General features: G+C 37.9%; 1 protein-coding gene across 1 annotated transcript in view; it reads left to right on the plus strand.

Annotated features, from left to right (window-relative positions):
- Window positions 1-14,220, plus strand: part of Cmc1 (C-X9-C motif containing 1) — a 78,223-nt gene that overhangs the window by 24,212 nt on the left and 39,791 nt on the right. The gene's annotated exons all lie outside the window — the stretch shown is intronic.

Below are 14,220 nucleotides of genomic sequence, written 5' to 3' on the forward strand. Positions count from 1 at the left end.
CAGAATAGATTACCCTTTCAGAATTACATGATTTGCTAATATGGCAGAGCCATTATTAGAATTCAGATATCTTTTATATTATAATTTTATTTTATTTTGAAAAGTAAAAACAAATCAAGAACAAAGATCAGAAATGAAGACAAACAGGGAAACATACAATGTCACAGATTTTCAAAACAAGAGTAGCTGATTAGCATTGGTTGATATATTATCTATTTATATCTTCAAATCTGTTGCTCAGATTAATAGATACAGTTATGTAAGATTGGACATGAATTCAGTTCTTAGTTCCCAGCATAATGCTTTCTTTCTTTTTTTTAAATTTTTATTTATTTATTTTTTTTTAGGGAGTGAGTGCTAGAATGGAACTAATGAGAAATTAATGTGTCCTAGTTGGGCATGGCCTGTGCCCCAGCATTACGGAAGGCTGAGGCAGAAAGAGCTGAAGTTCTAGTCCAGTTTAGGCATCTTAGTGACTTAGCAAGACCTTTCCCCAAATAAAATAATATAAAATTTAAAAAGGGCTGATGAGGAAGGGGGAGAGATAGATTGACTGAAGTAGCTTTGTGTGTCATGACTAGTGAATTTGGCAAGTAATGTTATGCTTTTCCTGGTACTTGTTTTTTCTACCTTTGTGCTGGTTCACTTTTAGCTCCTGGTTTGTGTATGCTATGTGTTAATTTTTACTAGACTTTAGCACTAACAAAAGTTATTTTGTTCCTATTGCTTAAGTAACTTAAATTTTTGTTGCATTATTTCTTGACATTCTTCAAGGATGTTAGCATATATAAACTATAAACTATTAACTGATTAAAAGTACATTCTTCTAAAGCACCTAAAATCAGTATATTAAAAAATATGTACTCTCATGCTCATTACAGCACTAGCTATAATAATAAACAGAAGCAATCTATATTTAATAAATGATGAGATAATAAAGAATGTGGTCTGTAGGTATACAGAATGGAAAACGATTGAGACACAGAAAGAAATCCTGTTATTTTTGAGCAATGTGGATGGCACTGGAGGTCATTATTCTTAGGAGAAATAAGCCAGGTACTAAAAGACAAGTATTGTATAAATTCATTCATATGCAGCATCTAACAAAGTTGGTTTTGTAGAGTGGAATAATTGTTACCAGGGTTTGGGGAAGGGAGGTGGGGGGGGAAGATGAAGGGTGATTGATCATGTTAGATGAGAAGACAGTAATGTTGCATGCTAGAGTTACTATAGACTCATGTACTATCCATTTGGATTTTGAAAGTATTTACTCTAAAGGAATAACATTTATGAAGAGATGTTTAACACGATTTAAACATTACACAATGTAGGAAAAACAAAAACCAGTGGAATTCAGATTTAGGTACCTCAGGCTTGATGGAGAGTATGGGCTACTGCCTGGACTGCACGGTGTGCCTGGTGATCCGAGTACGTGTAGGGAAGGTGGGAAATCCTGTTGGACTTCAGATTCAGGCCTGAGGGCACAGAGGCGATGGTGGCCATCCTACTTGCAGATATGCTGGAGCATGACTCCTGGCTCGATTAAAATGTCAGTTCTGTCTGTAGAGCCAACTGTGATATGTTCTGTTTTTCACTTTTACCGGTGTCCTTATGCTTGTATTATTCCTTATCTTCTCTACAGAAATTGATGTCAAATTTTAAGTCAAACATCACAAGACTCCAAAATGAAAGAAAACACTTCTTTTGCCTGATCATGGGTAAATAGTTAAGCAGTAATGTGTGGTAGTCTTCCCTTATTCATGATTTTGCTTTCTGAGGTTTCAGTTATCAGCAGTAGGCCATTGTCCAAAAATATTAAATGGAAATTTCCATTCTGAATAACAAACAGTTCACTTCTAAATTGCATACTTGGGGCTGGGGATGTAGCTCGGCGGTCTAAGCACTTGCCTAGCAAGTACAAGGACCGGGATTCGATCCCCAGTACTGCATGCTGTGCCAGCTGCAGAACCCTGGGCATGTTGTGCAGGCCACGAAACCAGACATGGTGGGCATGCCTGTAATGCCAGTGCTGAGGAGGCTGAGACAGGAAGATCATTATGAGTCTGATCTGTGTAGTGAGACCCTGTACCAAATAAATAAAAGATTAAAAAAAATTAAAACTTATACACTTGTCTGAATAGCACCATGAAATGTCATGCTGTTCTGCTTCATCTGCCCCAGGATGTGCATCGCCCTTTGCCTGGTGTATCCTATGTATGCTGTGCACCCATTTTTCAGTAGCTGTCTTAGTTACCACATGGGCTGTTGTGATTTTGAAACATATGTATTCAGATAACATTTATTTTTTTATGTATTTGGTACAGGGTCTCACTGTGTATTTGGTACTTGTAGTGATCCTCCTGTTTTCAGCCTCCCCAGTGCTGGGATTACAGGCATGCACCATCATGCTCGGACTCTCAGTGCGCCCTAGGGTGGGGCTACCATGGCAGCTGGTGCCTGGGATGGAACTCTGGTCCCTGCGCTTGCCTAAGCAGGCCCTTAATCCACTGAACTATCTCACCAGCTCTCAGGTAACATTTCTTATACCAGGTAAAGGCAGAAAAGCCCAAGCGTCATGGTGTCAAGGAGGCACCAGGGTATAAAGCACGGAAGGATAAATGAACAATGTAGGACATACTTGAGAAAACATTGCATTTATAGGTTTTGATCCTGCCTGCATCAGGCATCTAGGAGTCTTGAAATTTAGCCTCTGGGATAAGGGATGGGGGAATTACTGTTTGTTTTTTTTAAATTTAAAATGACTTCTATTTACATAATCTGAAAGTTTACATGGCTGTGCTGGTTGTAGCCCCTCTTAGTCAGCACTAGAAGCTTTAATCTACATTCTAACACTTGTCTGTATCCTTATTTTTTAATTCTCTTAAAATCATTTATTTATTTGGTACAAGGTCTTGCTATACAGCTTGGATTCATAGTGATCCTTCCTGTCTCAACCTCTCCAGCCTTGAGATTATAGATGTGCGCTTTCACGTCCGATTTTGGGGTGGGCACAGTGTACCCAGGGTTCTGGGCAAGCATGGCATGTGGTACAGAGGATTGAACCCTGGTCCTTGTGCTTGCCAGGCGTGCGCTTAGACTGCTGAGCCATCTTCCCAGCCCTCGTAAGTGAATAAATTTACATCAAACTTCTTCCTTTTGTTTTTTAATTTTGGTTTTAATGACAACTAAATTAAAAATGTAGAACAAATTTAATTCTGAGCCTGTCTTGTTAGATACCTTTCCTTATCTCAACAATCTCTACTAGCAAAACTTAAAGTTTGATAACTTGCCTAAACTCCATTAGTAGGCTATATCTTTCTACACAATTGCGAGATCATCATGCCCAAGTTAGGCTTTCTCTTTGCTTTTTCCATGTAATTCACTTATTTTGTTGTTATTATCACTTATCACTTATACAAATTCGTGGTAATCATCATGACCTTTCTGTCCATGGATAGATCATGCAGTGGTGATATACATTCATCATCTATTCCTCTCTTAATTCCTAGCCCTGCTTCCCCAGCACCCTTCCCAAGTTCCTAGAAACCTGGCTTCTGCTTTAAGTCCTCTCTGAGTCCTCATTATTTTTATTAGATTTTGTTCTGTTTTGTCTTATTTGCACATATAGGACAGAATATGGAATATTTGAGTTTCTGTATCTGGCTTATGTCACTTACGATATCTTCTCTGTTTTCTTGCAAATAAAAGAATTTTATTCTTTGTTGCTGACTAGTGCTCCACTATGTATCTGTGTTGTACTTTCTTTACTCATCTGCGGTCAGGCATAAAGGCTGACTTCCTATCTTAGCTATTAGGAATAATATATTATCAAATTCACGTAATTTTTACCCATATATAAAACATTTTAAAAACTAATCTGATTGGAAGTTAGTGATTGGAGTTGGTTGGAAGCAAAAGAAATGCCTTCATCACTACATACACACAAACACATGCAAATGTGGCTGAAGGCAGGTGTGGCAGAATGCACCTGTAATTCTAGCATTCAAGAGGCTGAGGCCAAAGGTTTACAAGTGTGACATCACACCAGGCTATATAGTACGTTTGAGGCTGGCCTGCATTACAGAGTGAGACCTTGTCTCAAAAACCAGAAAGGATCTTAAACCTAAGTCTTCTTATGTAGCAAGCATTTCCCTTTAGCATTGAATTGTCATATCTTCTGAGGAATGGAGAGTATAAGAAAGACATCTCAGTCATTGGATAACTGGGGCTTATCCTCATGCCAAGACTTCTTTACATTCTGTGGTAGATTGCCAACTGGTGGTCTACTTGCTACACTCCACTGAACTGAACTGACATAGTGCTGGGTGTAGGAGGCCCGCCTGAGGGTTGTTGCCAGCAACATAAGAAGCAGAACTAGAGAAGCTGTTGGATGCTGGTAGAAGTTGCTGGAAAGCTGTTAGAGAGCTGCTTGTTTTCTTAGGCTATTCTGCTGGAAGACCTTGTCATACTGGCTCTCCTGATAAACTTGGCTATTCTCATCAGAGAAGGAGCACAGGACCTCCTTGTCCCTGAGAATGGCTATGGTTCATTTTGTGGGGAGTGCTGGTTCTCATTTTAAGCAACAATTTCTGAATCCTGAGGGGAAGATAGTACACTGGTCAGTCTCCTGGAAAAGCTTGTCATGTTGGCTTTCCTGATGGCAACCCAGCTTTTCTCATATTTGGAGGAGCTTGGAACCTCACTGTTCCTGAGGATGGCTGTGGTACTTTATGGGGGAGCTCTGGTTCTTAACTTGAATGTTGTTTCCTGTCTTTAGTTCAAATCCCTCAGCCTTCAAGCACAGATTTTTCATCCTGTGGCATAGACTTTCTAGATTCCACCACTGATCTTTGGGCCTTTCCAGCACAGATCCATGAAGTGAGCTGCTTGAGACTGGTGTGGGCTCTGGGTCTCCAGTTGGACATGTAGGAGACATTGTTATGGGCTCTTGGTTTTCAGCTGGACTCAGGCAGGATATTAAGTTCCAGGCCTTCAGCAGGATTTGTTGGTCTTTTAGTATGTGGACAGATTTCCTATACCCTGTGTGTGATTCTTTGAATGATCCATTATAAAACAATTGATAAAATCTGTTCTGTATTGTATTGTTCCCCTTGCAAAAATCCCAAACTACAACACATTCTTTACAAAAATAATTTTTCTTATCACTTAGCATTTGCTTATATGTCTTATTGCTTGACTGTCTAAATTCCATATGTTCAGTACCATTTCCCTGGTTCAGTCCGGTAATCACACCTCACAGTGCATCACTGCCAAAAAACTAGGTCTTACAGAAAATTAGTGATAGTAGAATCTTTAAATATCTCATTTTCTAAATTTCCTTTATGTAAAGGTAGGTAAATAACTAGCTTTAGTTAAAATCGTAGGTTAATATCCAATACTTAATTAGAATCCAGTTCTCTATAGTAAAATATTGTCTCATTTGTCTTTTTATGCTATTAATTTATTTTACTTTTTATTAGCACATGTTTGTAGTACACGTTGTTAGTCTTTCTAAGCCTAGTGGATTTTTGAACTCTTAGCATTGTGATTTTATTTGCATTCTAACTGACTTTCAAGGTCAACAGTAGCTCTTTCCTGTACTGGAGAACTGTACTTTAAAAAATTCTTTTAAAAAATGAGGAAAAAAGGAAAACATGGAAACAAAGCTTTTATATATAGGAAGGAGAGGAGGGAATGCAAGAAGGGCAGGGAATGGGGAAAAAACCAGGTTATACATGTATAGGTACAAGTTCTCTATGATGAATGTGATTGTTATATATATGCATAACACGTACCAATAAGAGCATATTGAAAAAAATCAATAGGAGTAGTTTTATTCAAATTCAGTACAAATTAATACAGTCACAACTCTTGCTTACTTTTCATTGACTGGCATAAACTGACCTAGACTATCTTAAAACACAGGTCAAGGCTGTATTTGAGATTTTGAAATATACTTTAAAAGGAGATAAGACATTTGCTGCAGCATAATCTGTGTCAGTACAGGTTACAAAGATAAAGTTTATCCTATTCATTGTTTGACCTAGCACCCATTGACATAATGTTATGCCTAACACATAAAGTTTAAACTTTTGAAAATCAGAATATCTGATATTATTGATTTGAATAATCATACAGTTTGATGTTTTAATTTGAAAAATCTGACCAGTCTATTCAGTGTCTTAGAGATTAAGTCATCATGAAATTTTTTCCAGTATTATATTTTTGCCTTTCATGTTTTTCTTTTGGTCATGTGTATTCGGATGATAAGATTTAAATTGTTGTGTTCTTACTATAGAACTTACACTGTTGGACTACATTTGATCTTTTATGTATACTACGTCTTCAACCTCATTGTACACGAGAATTATCTAGAGAGTAAAACAAGGACAGTAGATAGAGGCCTCTATCCCCTTAAACAGATAGTTAATTCTTTTCAAAGCTCCCAAGGAGATTTTGTATGGGGTGTCAGATTGAGAAACAACTGATTAGCCAAAGGAAAAGTTTCTCCTTAAAGCTCCATAGTGCAAGAGGCCATATGAATTTTACTCATTTTGTATCCCCTCCCCCAGACTTACTGTGGTTGAACCTAAGGCCTTCTTACTAAACTGGATTTTCAGTCCTTTTTTATTTTGAGACATGGCTCAGGAAATTGCCTCACTTGGGCTTAAATTTGTGATCTTCCTAAGTGGTCCACAGTGCTGGGATTAGGGACATACACCACCACACCTGGGCCCACTTGTGTATCTGAAAATTACATGATTCACTACCTGGAGCACACTTTTTTTTCCTTTTATCTTTCTTTCTTTCTTTTTTTTTTTTTATGAATTTTAGGGCAGGGTCTACAGGGTGTACAGGGTCTCAATACTTAGATCGACTCAGTGATTCTCCTGTTTTCAGCCTCCCAAGTGCTGGAATTACAGGCATGCACCTCCCTGCCCAGTCTCAATCCCCACCTTAGCACGCCCTGGGGGCAGGGCCAGCACTGATCAAACCTCGCCCTGTGCTCAGCCAGACAAGGTGCTTTAGTCTGCCAAGCTATATGGCTGGCCCTGGAGCACACTTTTCTGTATGAACTTGTAAGTTTTGGTTATTTTTTGTTGCACATGTGTGTGACTGTGTGTATTTACTACTTCTTAACCTTGACTTTCTTTATGTCCATCATGGAGATTGAGTCCCAAATTATCTAGATCTGTCTTCAGGTTTCTCCAGTGGGTAAAGAATTCTTTTTTTTTTTTTTTTGTGGAACCAGGGATTGAACTCAGGCCCTTGCGCTTGCCAGGGAAGCGCTTATTCTACTGAGCTATCTCCCTGGCCCCGGGTAAAGAATTGTTAGCAAACTATTAGAAAATGATGAACCAAGCTATAGTTTTGAAACCTTAAATTTTGACTCTCATTTTGTCTTATCAGTAAAGATATGGGGGCAGGGGAGATAGCTCAGCTGTCTAAGTGCCTGCCGGGCAAGCACACTGGGGTTTGATCCCTGGTACTATGCCCCTTGCCAGCTGCTGAAACCTGGCGTGGTGGTACATGCCTATAATCTAGCACTGGGGAGGCTAAAACAGGAGGATCACTATGAGTCCAAGCTGTGTAGCAACATCCTGTACCAAATACATAAATAAAAAAGGTTTTAGTAAATAACTAAAGGTATGGGTTATTCCTTTACTAATCTCATGGTGTACAAACATTACTCTTCAGCAACTTCTCCATGTATCAGTTCATTCTTTGTCAGGTTTCATGTGTAGATTGTAGTCCAAATGTACAGAGATTGATTTTCGATTCTTGATTACATAGGATTTAGTGAAGAAACATTGTGACCCAGTGAAAGCTTTTAATCAGCATGTGCCTGTATTCTTTTACCGAGATGATAGTTCTTTTGTGAGCGTGGTAGATGAAGAGTTACTGGTGAGTCTTCACCCCCACCCCCAAGAAGGATTTGTGTGGTAACACACATATATGCCAAGATGTCAAGTTATTATATTTTTGTATATTGTCCAGGTAAATTCCAAGCTCATTTTGTTTTACTGTCCTGTTGTGCATACATTTTTAGACTTGTATATACCCAATTTCACTTAATAGGCTCAATCTGAAATAATAGTTTTGCTAACTAGAATTCTGTCACATTGAGAAATAAGTTTTGTTGCTTTGTCAATATTTTATGTTTAGCTATTTGAATACCAACAGTGCTGCCTGGTAAAGTAGCTGAAATGGATGCAGGGCAATTCTTAATATGTTGACTTTGAAGGAACCCTTGTTTGTTTTCCTGAAATAGATTCTATTCAGTAGTTTATATAGGGTTAACTGTTACTGAAATTGGATTCCTTTTTTCCTACAATTTTAACATGTTTAATGAATGTAAAGTTATGCAAAACATTATATTAAATAGACTTGTTGAGTATGTCTTTCCTGTTCCTGGATTCCTGCTGAGTGTTAGCATTCAGATATTTATTCATATTATGTAATATTCAGAAGTATGCTTATATGTTCCATGCCAGTTCTTCATCTTTGAATTGGCACTGTTAAAGAATGCTTGTTAAAATAAATTTTTCAGTAGTTGAGGGAATATATCAGTTTATTCTTTTCGTTTCCTTTTTTTCTAAAGAAAGTGATCCAGAGTATAAGGAAGTAGGTCATGGTATCCATAAATGGTGAAGAAGTCTATTATAAAGCAAATCTTTAATCTCAGTTGCCCTCTAGGGGTTCAATTTCAACACAACAGCACAATGTAGTTAGATCTTTTGGAGGAAGATAGACCTGCTGAGCAAAGGAGCTCTAATTTTCATTTTTTAAAAAGTATGCCCAGCTAATAAATAACTCTGGAGTAATTATTGGAAGTGAGAACATACACAAATTTTTTAACCTGTAAGTTTATTAATATTCTTGCATTTTTTAAAGTTTATTTTTAAGGTGAAAGAGTACCTGAGCCAGAGTAATCTAGCCATCAACACATTTTTTGAGAATTATTTGCTCACCACATGATTCCTATCTAATACTCTTGTCATTTCAGTATCACCTATACAACACTCCTAGATTAGTTACCTGCCCTATACTGCCCAAACTGAACAGCAGACCCCATTGAGATGGTTTCTTCACAAGTGTTATGTTCCTAAGATGTGATCACCTTGAAATGGTTTTCATTTTGTTTCAGCAATTATGACTGGCTTATTTTGTCTCAGTAGGTGAGAATGTATCTTCCAGTTTGATACAGATTACTTTGCATTGATTGAGGTCAAGTTAACTCACGTTGCAGTCACGGTCTGGTGTGAAATTCTCTGCTTTGTAATTGCATCATTAGAATCTTACTGTTTTGATAAGAGGGTGCAATCACTTTTTCCATTACTAAAAATGTTACCTAACCTGACTTGCTTAAATGATAACTACGGACTTTATCTTGTGTGCAGACATTTAAATTTTTTAACAAATAAGCACATATCAGAGATTAAACTTTACATGGTTACTATTTTTCTTTTTTAGTGTGTTTTGTACAGGGTCTGTAGGGTCTCACTACACAGATCAGACTCAGTGATCCTCTTGTTTTCAGCCTTCCAGGTGCTGGGATTACAGGTACATACCACCATGCCCAGTCTCATTTGCCTTCTCAGGGCACCCCTGTCCCTGAATCTGCCTAAGCAGGCGCTCTAATCCACTGACCTATCTGGCTGGCCCAGTTACTAATATGATTTTAAGAAATATGTATACAAATTAATACATGTTTTTTTATTCCCTTTGAAGGATCCTATAAAACTTTACTTCTCTTAATATACAGGTGTTCTTTTTAGTTATATTGAGCGTTTATAAATTTTTTCTTTATAATTATGGGAAGGACCTCTTATTAATGGTTACTGTCTTTATTTTTATCATTAATTTATAATTTTTAAATTTGTGGTTTCGTTATTTTTCTGTGTGAAACTCTCCATTAGATTTTTATACATATTAAATTTGCTATGATATAGATGTGTATTCTTCAATATGGTAACCAGTAGTCACACTGACTATTTAAATTTAAACCAGATTTAAAATTCAGTTTCCTGGAAGTACTAGCCATAATTCATATGCTGAATACTTGGATGTACATGGTCGCTACCTTGTTGGACAACAGACATCAGTTCATTTCCATCATTGCAAGAAATTCTATTGGATACTTGTGCTACAGATATATTAACAGTCTTCAGCATGTTTTTAAAATGATCTTTTTTTATGTAGTTAGTACAGGGTCTAAAGGGTCTCGCCACACAGATAGGACTTGTAGTGATCTTCCTGTTTACGGCCTCCCAAGGGCTGGGATTACAGTTGTGCACCACCACGCCCAGTCTCAGTTGCCCTTTCAGGGCACCCCGGGGGTGGGGCTGGAAGAGCAGGCTTAGGGATCAAACCTCTGGCCCCTGCATCTGCCTAAGCAAGTGGCTTAATCCACTGAGCTATCTGGTTGGCCTTTACAATGATCTTAATAGTAGTAGTCCTCTAAGTCAAATGAGTTGATTCATGAAAAGTTTATGTGACTTGATATTCTCCTTTAAAAAGGATTTTTGGAAATAATTAAAGGTGATCACATTTGAAGTGGTTTTACTTTTATTTATCTTGAAGTTTAAAATATTTGATTATAAGTCAAGCAATACCAAATATTATAATAGGAATCCTATGTTGTTGAAATATTTAAATACTTTTACTTTATCTCCATCTTGTGGTAGAAACATATGGAAATCCTATATTTAATAATATAATTAAAGCTTATTTATTTTTGTATTGACTTGTTCCTTCTGTTTCTCATTACTGTAAACTTAGCATTAAGTGTTTATTTGGGAAGTCTGGGGTCTTACTCAATGAGACAATTAAAAATAATTTTAAGTTTTTATATTTACTACTACAGTAAAATAAAATTTTAAATGGAGGTTGCCATATCCTGAATGTATTTGATTATTAAAACAAGAAATGTAAAGGTTTTATTCATGATTAAGCAGAAAAATGAAAAAGCTTTAAGCTGTCTGCTTGAAAATGTGACTTTATCTTGTTGAATGGGATTACAGTGTGTGTGTGTGTGTGTGTGTGTGTGTGTGTGTGTGTGTGTGTATGAAGAGCTTGTAAGTTAAATTGTTTCTGATGGATTATAATATCTTTCTAATAGTTTTCATTTTTATAGTTTCTAGTTTTTAAATGGTTCATTCACAGTTATTTTGTGGAAAAATCAAGAGATTATTTTTTGAAAGTAAAAGAAAGCATGAATGTTTCAACTGTTTATAAACTGTAGCAGTCTATATATGTACATAACCTTGCTTCTTCTAAAAGTACCATGGCCAGGGATATAGCTCAGCAGTTACATTGCCTGCCTGGCGAGTGCAAGCTACTGAGTGTGATTCCTGACATCAAAAAATAAAAATAAAAGTGAATAGTAAAAATATGATGTGAAATATTTAGTTGGGAATACTGTATATTTTACATCAGATTTATTTGTAGCACTTTTGTTTTCCTTTAAGTTTTTCTTTCTTGGCCAGCTCAGCCCACCCTGAGGGCTTGGCTGGCATGGCATGTGGTGCCGGGGATTGGACCGTGGTCCCCTGTGCTGCCTAAGCTTGCCTAAGCAGGTGCTTTAGACCACTGAGCTATCTCACCAGCCCTTTAACTTTTTGATAAATATTTTTCAACTAATTATGTTTAACCTATTGCACTTTAAAATTTTTTGTATAAAAGTCTGAATCCTCTTAAGAATTTTGAAAGAATATTTTATTTTTTGGTACTGCGATCAAACTCAGGACCTTGGGCTAACTGGGCGAGCACTTATGTAGTTGAGCTAAATCTCTGGCCTTTAATTCTTGCTGAAACATATTGTGTACTTTTGTTTTGTTAGTTCAAATTTGTAGGATTTGGGAGGATTAGAAATTTTTTCTTTTAAAAATTTCTCTCTCTCTCTCTCTCTCTCTCTCGGAATTTTCTCCTTTATTTATTTAATTTATTTTTTAACCAGTCAAACTTGAAACATTTGATCAAGGATGAATGCTTAGTGTTATTTGCTGCGTAAGTAATTACTTGAAAATTTAGTGGCTTAAAATAGCATGCATTTATTAATCAAGTTGTTGTTGGTTAGGATTCTAAGAACAGCTTAGGTAGGTTATTTCAGTCTCTTATGAGGCTCAATTAACACATTGGTTCTAGGGCTGCAGTCTCATATGAAGCCTTCACTGCAGAGCATTTGGTCCTAAGCTCACTTAGTGGTTGTTGGCAGCACTCATTCCTGCCAGGTATGTTCGTCGGGCAAGCTCAGTTCTTTGCTACAGAATTGTTCTCATATAATCATTGTTTCCATCACTGCCTGCAAGCCAAAAAGATAGAGCGAGCCTCCGCTAACAAGATGAGTTGCAGTACTCTGTATCCTGACTGTGGAAATGAAGTCCCATTCACTGCCATTTTCTTTGGTTAGAAGTAAGCCACCGGCTGTTGCCTACTATTCAAGGAAGGGCTTTTTACAAGGGCTTCAATACCAGGCAGCTGGGATTTTGCAGGCTGGCTTAGAGGCTGTCTCCCATACTTTAGTCATAGCACACACCTTGGTTTTATATTCCCATTAACCTTTGTTTAAAAATTTACTCATGTTTTCCTGATGCAGTTGTACTAAATCTCTCTTTTGAATTTTCACTGTGTATGTACTGTTCCTTTTCTAGTTATAGTATATTTATCAGGCTGTTATGGATTTATTTATGTCTTCAGCATATTTTCATTATCTGTTTTTACATTTCACTGTTTTACCAGCTATTCCGTACAGTCTGATTTCCTTGCATTTTTGTTTCTATTAAGTTCTTACATAGTGTGACATTTGAGATGCATCTTCTTTTCCTTAGGCGTGTTTGCCGAGTTGCCCTGCTGTTGCTTTGAAAAATTGTGGGTGAATGCTCTTTAACACTTCTGCCACCTTTTCCTGATGTTTGTCTTCCCCTGTGGGCTATCTTGTGAGGGCTATGGTGTTCTTGTGCTTTCCTGAAGTCTGGAGTGAGAGGGAAAAGAAGTATACTAGCAAGTGCAGTATTTTTGTTAAATGGCCTTTAGGAATGTTTTCTCTTTTCCTGTGGGGTTACCTTTGGGTTATGCTTTCTATTCCAAGTGGATTGCTGAAAATGGCATAGCCTGATGGTGTTTCTAACCTTTTCTGAATTCTTTTGAGGTTGAGTAGAGGCTCTTGTATTAAGTGACTTTCTTTTTTTTTTTTTTTTTTTTTTTTTTCTCTAGGCTTCCTATTTGTGCTTCCTACTTGTGCTTCCTATTTGTGCTTCCTATTTGTGCTTCCTACTTGTGCTTCCTACTTCTGTTAAGAATGAGGAGAGCTGTTACTGGAAATTCTCAGTACTTTAACTCCTGTTGTTTTTCCAGTTGGTCCTAGACCAATAGTGTTGGGCCTGAGATGCATGATGCTCTGAATTTACTCAAATTTTTATTTATTTTCTCTGTACTACTTTTTCAAGTTCACTATGTTTGCCTTTTAAAAACTTCTTTTATTTCTCTTGTTGAGGAAAATTTTATTAGTTTCAAATATCCTGAATGTAAATACAGAATTGTCTTCAATATGTTTTGTTTGACCTGTTCTCTTAAAATACAGACTTGCTTTTCTTTTTTTTTTCCCATAATTTTATTGAGAAACAAATAGCAGTGAGACAGTTTCAAATGAAATTGGTAGGACAGTTTCAATAATTAGCACATTGGAGACCCAGTCCTAGCCCAGGACCGGTGAGTGTATAGGAGAGCTTCCTGCTACCCTGCGCCGCGGGACCTACTGCTGGTCCCAGCCCAGGTGCAGTGTCAGTGAGACCCTCTTCCACCACCTTGGGATGCCCCCCACCACTCTACAGCACCTCCCCCACCCTGCCCACCGAGTAGGAATTTCTGCCACGTTCCAGGAACCCCCAGACCCAGTCCTAGCCCGGTTCCGGTGAGTGTATGGGAGAGCTTCCGGCTACCCTACAGCTGCGGGACCTATTACTGGTCCAAGCCCAGGCACAGCGTGGGTGAGACCCTCTTCCACCCGCTTGGGATGCCCCCCACCACTCCGCAAAACCTCCCCCACCCCACCCACCAAATAGGAATTTATGCCCTGTTCCTGGAATCCCCAGACCCAGTCCTAGCCTAGGCTCAGTGAGTGTGTGGGAGAGCTGCCTCTCCCCACTACTCTACCTTGTCCCCTCCAGGCTCAGTTCAGGCCTGGCATACAGGCCTGGGGTGAAACCCTGAAGCTGAAAT

This window comes from Octodon degus, unplaced genomic scaffold, assembly GCF_000260255.1.
Source record: "Octodon degus isolate 3935 unplaced genomic scaffold, OctDeg1.0 scaffold00059, whole genome shotgun sequence".
Taxonomy (NCBI): domain Eukaryota; kingdom Metazoa; phylum Chordata; class Mammalia; order Rodentia; family Octodontidae; genus Octodon; species Octodon degus.